Raw genomic sequence first — 9,245 nt, forward strand, 5'->3', positions numbered from 1 at the left:
TAAGAATTGTGAACCCACATTTTTTGTCACGCCAACATAGACTACCCTTGACTCTTTCGTGGATCCCTGGGAGTACAAAAGGACCACTTTGAGAATTAATAGTCTTGATTAGTATTGCCCATAGGTGGGCAATTTGATTGTTAAGGGGGCAATTCGAAAATAGACTTGATACAAATTTATCCCTTTTGCTTTAATATCAAAATAATATTATTATAGGTTGCATAATAATGTAACAAAAGGCCGAGGTGGATAAAGTAGGCTGCACTGTACGTAAAAGGCTTGAATATACTGGTCTAGATATTAAATTCGTGCCTATCTAGTCTACGCGAAATTAGCCTTAATTTTAATCTAAAATTAACATCAATTTGAGCTGCAGGACGTTCATTGTTAGATATAGGCTTCCCCCACAGATTACCAAAAGAATTGGTTGGAAGTGGCTTTGAGAAGGTAGACGATCATAACCATCGTGTGGATAGAAGTTCTATGCAGTGTAACTCAGTATCAAGGAGTTCGATATATAATAGTTACACTCTTAATTCGTGCTTGCCTTTACGATTTTATTTATTTTTATATATTTATTTAATATCCTCAGTACAGTGGGTCATTAAGTTGAATAGATTTTGTATGAAACAGAAAAGATTTTGTATAAAAGCTTTGAAAAGATTTTTTTTTCATTTAAATATGGTCATTAAACTCAGCTGCGTACTATCAAAACGTACACTTTCATCGAATCTAAATATTTCTGATATCTTTTTTAAATACCGTTTTTATGGTTGTATTCGCAGCTTAATTGTGTTAGGTTTCGTAGAGCTTTGAAGGTGTTAAGCGAGCTAATGAAACTAAGCATAAAAATACCTTTAGCAGCCTTAGCAGGTTCCGTTTAAATTAACAAGGTTGCGTGGCCCTTCAAGCTTGTAGGTTATATCGGAGGCTCAATGCAGGAAGTCAATTTAGTGACTAGATCATTGTTTAAAATTCTGATTGAAAACCTCCTGAGGCCGGAATACAGGTTCGATCGACGATACGAAACTACTAAAAGTATTATCATTATTATTAGCATTAATAAAGAATAGAAAAAATGATTAGACTTTTTCGTATTTTTGCCTTAGAGAATCAATTAATTTTCACTTCCAATGTTTCATTTGTAGGTCATACTATCCATTCACCAAACGCGACTTATAAATATTGTATGAAATGTGATATCTATAAATAATAACAATTTTTTATCATATGTTAATGTTTAATGATATCAATGTAAAACGCTACTAGAACTATTAAAGCGTTGGCATGTTATTTGAAAGGCACCGTAACTAAATTATTGTTATAGGATTTTGTGCAGGATTTAGTGATCCTTTGTTTATTCATTGGTCAAAATAAACACACGAATACGTTTCTACATTTACTGTTTAAAAGTGATTTGAAAAAAACACTAAGTAAATAAAGAATGTAAGTAATTGCGATAAACAGAATATATTAAAAATAAAATTTTATCGATTTATATATTGTTATTTAAAATTGGATATCTGTTCAAGGAATGAAACTGATAATAGATCAAAGTTCATTTTATCAGTACCGTAATGTTTTTCAATGTCATCTTCTATGACACTGCTATAAGTCACTAAGATTATATAAACTAATTTTGTATGTCATAATATCGCCTCCGTGGCGCAATCGGCTAGCGCGTTCGGCTGTTAACCGAAAGGTTGGTGGTTCGAGCCCACCCGGGGGCGTAAATTTTGTCAATTTGCCATTTGAAAATATCTATATAAAACAAAGATTGGAAAGTAAAATTATACATAATAAATACATATACATTTCACTTTAATTACAAAAATGTGTGTTATAAATTTTATAAATAAACGACGAATACACAAAATAATATTTATACAATGATTAATACTCACTGTATTTATTGTTCTCTTCATTTATCAAAATATACGAATATTCAACAGTAATATTTCTATTTTTCGTAAAAACTTCAATAGTCTCTAAAAATTCCATTTTAACTCGGTTAAAGTCATGTATGTTAAATATTCTTTTTATTTTTATCCGATAGACGCCCTCTGCAAGATCCTCTGCCCTCCTCCAAAGATCATCACGATGACTGGTCTCGCGCTGCTGGTGTCTATCGACTGAACCTACGTAGTCAGTTCACTAAGTGGCCTGCTCACGCCGCGTCTACAAGCTTGTGATTACCACTCGAGAAACTTTAAATAAAATACAAGCTTCCCCCATAAATTTCCAAAAGGACCGGTTTACTGTTAAAAGAAACAAAACAGTATAGATAAGTTGGTACCAAATAAACTGCACATAAAATAACTAGTCAATTAATAATAGGAAAAATAGACAAAAAATAGAATAATAAAAGTGTAGTAATGTATAAAAAAGGACAACCCAAAGAAAACTGTGATAAAAAAATAGATTATTTAAATAAAGAAACGAAATAACAAAAAAAAGAATAAAAAAATGTACCTAGCCACTTAAGAGTAATAAGATGATGGAAGGAAGGCAATGAAAGCAAGAAGGAATGAAGAAACAAAATGAAAGATATTGTGATGGAAATAAGGTAAGAATAAAAGAAATTGAGTGATAGTGAGTGAAGAATAAATAATGAAGAATCTGAAAAACTTATTTGTAAACAAAGACCCCGATCCCAACTAATTAGGGGTACAAGAGACCTCCAATAGCAGGGGCCATGAGAGTAACAGGACCAGAAAAATAGGACCGGTTGGAAACGCTCTGCATCCTACGTCTTCCGATGACCTCTTAGGATCTGTTCTGCGTGCTCTGAACCACTGATAAGAGCATAATAATAAATTCAGAACTTTGGTACTACTATAACATTTTTAATAAAACAATACATTCCGGTATAATCAATAATGTAACTACCAGAGCCATGAATGATGGAACCCATGAGTTCTAGGCACAGTTCACGGCATCAGCCACGCTGACAACGCGCTGATGATCGCCAGCGAGGACAACTTTGAGAGAGCCGTAGAGCTTGTCGAGCTTGGAACGGAGCTTGTTGTTGTCCAAATATGCAAGTTGGGGTTGGAAATTGCGCCAAACAAGACATGCGTTATGGTTCCACCGATTAGGCCCCATGTCGCAATGTGGCGATACATAAAGTATCCCGGTCTAACTCTGGAATGTCGCGGGAGCTTTGAAAAACACTCCATTTAAAGCTGCTCATTTCAGCAGTAGAACATTCACGTAGGAAGGCCTCTGAGATTCTTTTTTGTGTTAAAATATTAGAGACTTCTTTTTTGTGTTAAAATATTAATTATTAGTTTCACGGAACTATTTTATAAGTCCTATAACCTATTTGTTACTTCGTTGAGAATATATAAATGAAGTTGTGAACATTTTTAATATTTCATTAATGTAACCTATTCTAAATGATATCGATTGCCACAGTTTTTGGCTTTACGTTTCTGTGAGTAATATCTCTATAATTTCTAGTAAATGAATCATTGACAGACTGAAAACTCATATTTTATAATTCTTGGTGTATATTTGTAACAATAGAAGAGAGATAAAAATTTTGTAGAAACTAAATATTTAGAAATAAAAATGGAGATATAGAAATGTAAATGATAAAAAGATAACAGAAATAAAATTATACTAAAATAAATAAAAATATATAACAATTAATAATTGTTACAATTTTCTGTAGGCAAAGTAAGAGAGACGATGTATGAACAGTAACAAAGAATGGAAAGGAATGGAAAATAATGAGAAGAACAAGGGAGGAATGAACGAAAGATCTTATTAAGGATAAAAGAAAAGCATAGAATAACAAAGAAAAACGTGAACAATTTTCATGTACCTCATATATAAATAAATAATATAACCAGACTAAAAAAATATATAAATTTAATCTAGCAACAACGTATGAACTCGTAAATCATTTTAAAAGTCGTCATGTGGAATATATTTAAAACATAGGTCCCGAAACCTCCACCGAACAATTACGTGACGGATGGCCATGATAAATGACTCCACCCTAAAAGCCTGGCATTGTGCAAGCTCTTTTTTATTATAAGAACTTTAATAGTAATGTGAGGTTTCAGATTCAGGTGCGGAAGGTTAAAGAGAGACTTAACTTGATATATTATTTTAATAATATCTAATGTATATAATTTTAGTTTGAAAATAATTACATAAAATCCTTCAATCTACTCGTCAGAGAAATTGATTCAGTAGTATTTATTTAAGGAGTGAGATGTCGAGTATACCGACATCATTAACATAATTTTACACACACAGATAAATTTTAATTTTTTAAATTTTTTATTTAATGCAAAATCCGTTCACACAAACACAATTCTTCTGACTACTGATCCCAATTCTAGTTCAAAAGACCACGTGACCTTATGCAAAAACTTTAATATACCTCTGTTCAACTTACCGTTCCTCAGATTTCGGAACTTACCGGATTTCGGATCCGCGAGCCCTGAGTCCGATGAAGCTGTAAAAGCCAAAACGGCTAACAGCGCGCATCAACATTCGAATATAGCCCGACCGGACCTCCTCAGGAAAAAATCTACGGCAGAATCTTTTGATGAGTTGGCCCGGCACATTGTTCTTAATCTCAAGTCATTTAATGGTCTTCAGCGCTTGGGCAGCGACTTTAAAATGATGTACCAATTAATGTATAATTGAGTAAAATTTCCAAATTGTATTGTATGTATAAATTTACCGATAAAAAAAATGTAAATAATGATAAAACGTCACGACTGTGACTCGCGGCTGGGAGAAGAAAGAAAAATCCGTAACAAATAGAGGCAACCCTCTCTCAACTGTCTACGCCTAGTAAAAGCGTAATTTTGTAAAAAAAAAAACACTAGCTATAAAAATTAAAAGCAATTAAAAATAGAAACGTATCCTCACAGACCATCAAAAAATAACGACACACTAAATCAATATAATAATTTGTGTATTAAAATACAAATGGTTTTAATTTAAACGAATACAATCACATAAATTCACCGCAATAAGTCAATTTAAACCATTACAAACACACCAGCAATTAGAAATGTAGAAGAGAACCCGATTTAATTAGTATCAAAACAAATATGGCGCCTAAAACGACCATCAAGTAATTACATACGTGTTTGACTATGGAAATACATCTGTCTCCGTCTAATGCTAATTGAAAGAGTGAGTTGGATTATTAATCGGACCCCCATGGGTGCGACCCTTAACAAATTGTAGTTCGGTGTAAAAGGAATTCTTTTAATGTGTAGTTAAATTATTATAAGAATTTATCCCAAATTGATACAAACCAAGATAACATCAATTAAGATCTGGTTTGTATTCCTAATGATAATTTATACTTTATAATTATTTATAAAAAGGCTTTTATGAATTTTTGAAATATTTATATAGTATTTAAGATATGACTTGACTCTTCAATAATATGATCCCAGAAAACGTTCCAAAAAACATTCACTGTTTATTTTAAAATAAATTGTCTACGAAAGTTTCTTTACTAAAAGACACTATGCTGTAAATAACTTCGTAGACAGAATTATTATTACAATATTTATTAACTAGGTAACTTTTTATGTTTATTCAAAAAACACAATCCCACTAATTATTTTCATGTATTTTCAGGTCTGAAGCATTACATTCGACGAAGACCCTAGACTCAATTAATAACCACGGAAAATGTAATCTATTGTATATTGAATAAAGAACAGTTGAGGTTGAAATGAAATTTCACTCAGAATATCTTTAGAGCTATATATTCATACCTAAGAATTTATATTAAATATATATAAACATATATTTGTAAATTTACATTTCGTATTAATAATTGTCAGTCTTTTTTAAATGGACGGTTTGTTTAATTCTTTTTCTAAGAACCTTGCGAGGCTAAGGCGACGTTGTAGCTCTCTTCGCGAAAGTGGGCGATAAATCTTGCCCCTGTCGCGGACAGATGGCGCTAGTGTTCAGGTTTTTCCCGCCATAACTCGGTAACAAAGAGGTTTTTGTTAGCACCTCTCCTGTCGAATACGTTCGCCCTAACCGATCTGTGTGTGGAAATAAAATGTTTTATTAGTTGCTATACCTTTTTGTGACTCTTATCAAAAATGCTATCCTAGTAGCTGGTAATTTAAACTTCACTTATCATCAATGAGAACTAAAAAAAATTCTGAATATAAAATTAGAATTCCGAATAGTTTTACTCTTTTGTATATATATGAATGTAAAAGCTTGTGAAGGAATGTGCATAAAGGTGTGAACTTTGTTTCGGAGGAAAATCTTGCTGGAGGAAGACAAGTGAGGATAAAGGCTGCTTAGGAAAAGGTCGGCTTTGTTCGTGACTGAACGTACATTTTTGTGGAGCCAAAAGTGACTCTGAGATATTTGCGCGTCATTCCATGTGATAGGACGGTTGAAGAGAGACAGGGTGCTGTACAAAGCAGTGCAGATTTCTAAGACCTCTTATAAGGTAGTAAAACTCCTGAGCTACCAGAGGACCCAAAGTTCGAACAGCACATATTACTATTCCACTATTGGGTTGTCTCTGATCCCGTAAATCGCTTGACGTGTGACTAGGCTCACGGGACCCCACGTTGAGACCTCAGCTTGGTCGGTTGCTATTGATTGGTTAATTCCTGCATCCCTGATATTTTTGATAAGAACATTATAACTAATTCGATTCGAAGTCAAACAAATGTTAATACAACAGTTTTAAAAATCAAAGTGTGACTCAAATTCGTGACTCAGTATAAATTAATATTGACTCATTTAAAAAGTGAACTTCATTGAGTGAGTCATGATTATAAAAAATACTTTTCGATTAGCTTGCTGATTGCTATTGTTGTAAGCCTTGTATATAAATGAGATACAGTTTAATTTTACTATGTTAGATATGTAATTTAGATTAGAGTCGGACGCAATGCATCTGCTGCAATTATCTAGAGACATGTGTATAAATCTTAGCAGATAAACAACAGGGCACCAAGTGCTGGACTGTCTGGATGGCACGCCTTAGATTTATGTGCTCCGAACTGGAGTCGATGAAATTCTATTAGTTTCTCCATATAACTGTACGCGCAATGTTCCGATATAAATTCCTATTACATGACCCATTATACTTTATAATAAACGTATTGTCTATCCAGGCGTTTGGACAGAGTTTTTATTAAAATACCAGCTGATCCCGAAAACATTATTTTGCAAAAAAAAATTAAAGTTTTTAATTAACGAATAAAAAATAAGGTTTGATCGTAGAGAGGTGAAAATTTAGGGTTGTATGTATTTTTGTATGCTGTATCATAATAAAATAAAAACAAAAAATTTCGTTAAAAAAATATACATTTTTTTTAAACTGTGAACAATCTTTATCACTTAGGGGTATAGAAAATAGATAGTAGCTGATACTCAGACCTACCGAATACGCTAATAATATAAAATTTTGGTAAAAATTGGTCAAGCCGTTTCGGAGGAGTACGGTAACTAACATTGTGACATGGAAATTTTATATATTAGATAGAGATGAATAAATAGGTAAATGAATTAATTTGTACAAATAAATAAAATTGGAGCTATTTGTAATATTAAAATAATCGCTTTTTACTACATGCGTATAAATAAATTTTTTTGCTCCCTGTCTGTTTGTACCAGATAATTTCTAAAAAGACTAAAACGATGTTGATGGGACTTATTCTGGTCGGTAGCTGATGCTGATAAAATATAATAAGATAAACATAAAATTTGTTTATTCAACATTGGAACTTTCAACAGAACTGTTATTGATCGACAATTTATTGCCTATTTTTTTTAAATCTATTTTATTTTTGACCATGCTCTCCATCACAAGGTGTTATAGTTATGGAGAAGAAACAGGATGAGGCTCCAAGACAACACATCTTTTAATAAAGTTTAACACAGATTTATACATATACACTTTATCCGATATATAGTCTAAATGAAATCAAAATAATCAGGCGACATCACTGCCAAGGATTCATAATATTTAAATATTCGTTTATTTAATAATAAGCACTAATAATAATAATAAGTATCTGAGGTTACTTTTATTTTAGAAAATTTCGTATAATAAATAAATATTATAAGATTTAAAGAAAAAAATCGAAAAAAGAAGAAAAATTCCCAGAAAATTCCGAACTGACTTTTAGTTACAAATTATTTTTTTAATTTATTTCTGCACATAAGAAACACTACGTAACTATTATATTTAAGAGTGACCTGTACTTATAAAAAATATAATAGGTTGTCAAATATCTCCCTTCCGCCTTTTTGTCTTTTGAATTTCGCGGCTATGTACAAAGCGCTACAGAGCTCGTATCTGGCAATACTATACATAATTTGAAAGGTCTTGACATAACCTACAAAACGACGCTATGCATGATTAGTTTGGGTATTGCGTTCAACAGTTATAGACGTGTAAACATGGAGTTCACTCACGCCGAAATTCGCGCTATTTTAAAGTTTTCCTTCGTTAAAGGCAAATCCGCTAGAGAAACGTTCCGTGAGATTAATGGTGTTTTGGGGGATGGTACTCTATCACTTCGAACCGCGGAGGAATGGTTTCGACGATTCAGAGCCGGCGAAAACGACACCATGGATAAACCAGCCGGCGGAAGACCTGTGACGACAAATACCGATCAAATCATGGACTACATCGAGTTAGACCGGCATGTGGCATCTCGTGACATCGCCCAGGAGATGGGAGTTAGTCACCAAACCATTTTAAACCATCTGCAGAAGGCTGGATACAAAAAAAAGCTTGATGTTTGGGTGCCGCATGATTTGACGCAAAAAAACCTTCTGAACTGAATCAACGCCTGCGATATGCTGCTGAAACGGAACGAACTCGACCCATTCTTGAAGCGGATGGTGACTGGCGACGAAAAATGGATCACATACGACAATATCAAGCGAAAACGGTCGTGGTCGAAGGCCAGTGAATCGTACCAAACAGTGGCCAAGTCGGGATTGACGGCCAGGAAGGTTTTGCTGTGTGTTTGGTGGGATTGGAAGGGAATCATCCACTATGAGCTGCTCCCATATGGCCAGACGCTTAATTCTACCATCTACTGCGAACAATTGGACCGCTTGAAGCAGGCGATCGACCAAAAGCGTCCAGAATTGGCCAACAGGAAGGGTGTAGTGTTCCACCAGGACAACGCCAGACCACACACTTCGTTGATGACTCGTCAGAAGCTACGGGAGCTCGGATGGGAGGTTTTATCACATCCACCATATAG

At 33.6% G+C, this 9,245-nt stretch overlaps 1 non-coding gene across 1 annotated transcript; it reads left to right on the forward strand.

The window, feature by feature from the left end:
- Positions 1–1,656: 1,656 nt before the first annotated feature.
- On the forward strand, positions 1,657–1,730 carry TRNAN-GUU (transfer RNA asparagine (anticodon GUU)). The gene has a single exon. It is a non-coding gene; the product is annotated as a tRNA-Asn (tRNA).
- The last annotated feature ends 7,515 nt before the right edge of the window (positions 1,731–9,245 follow it).

This window comes from Battus philenor, unplaced genomic scaffold (assembly GCF_028537555.1).
Source record: "Battus philenor isolate CCGP_79_NKW_IND1 unplaced genomic scaffold, ilBatPhil1.0.hap1 SCAF_2, whole genome shotgun sequence".
Taxonomy (NCBI): domain Eukaryota; kingdom Metazoa; phylum Arthropoda; class Insecta; order Lepidoptera; family Papilionidae; genus Battus; species Battus philenor.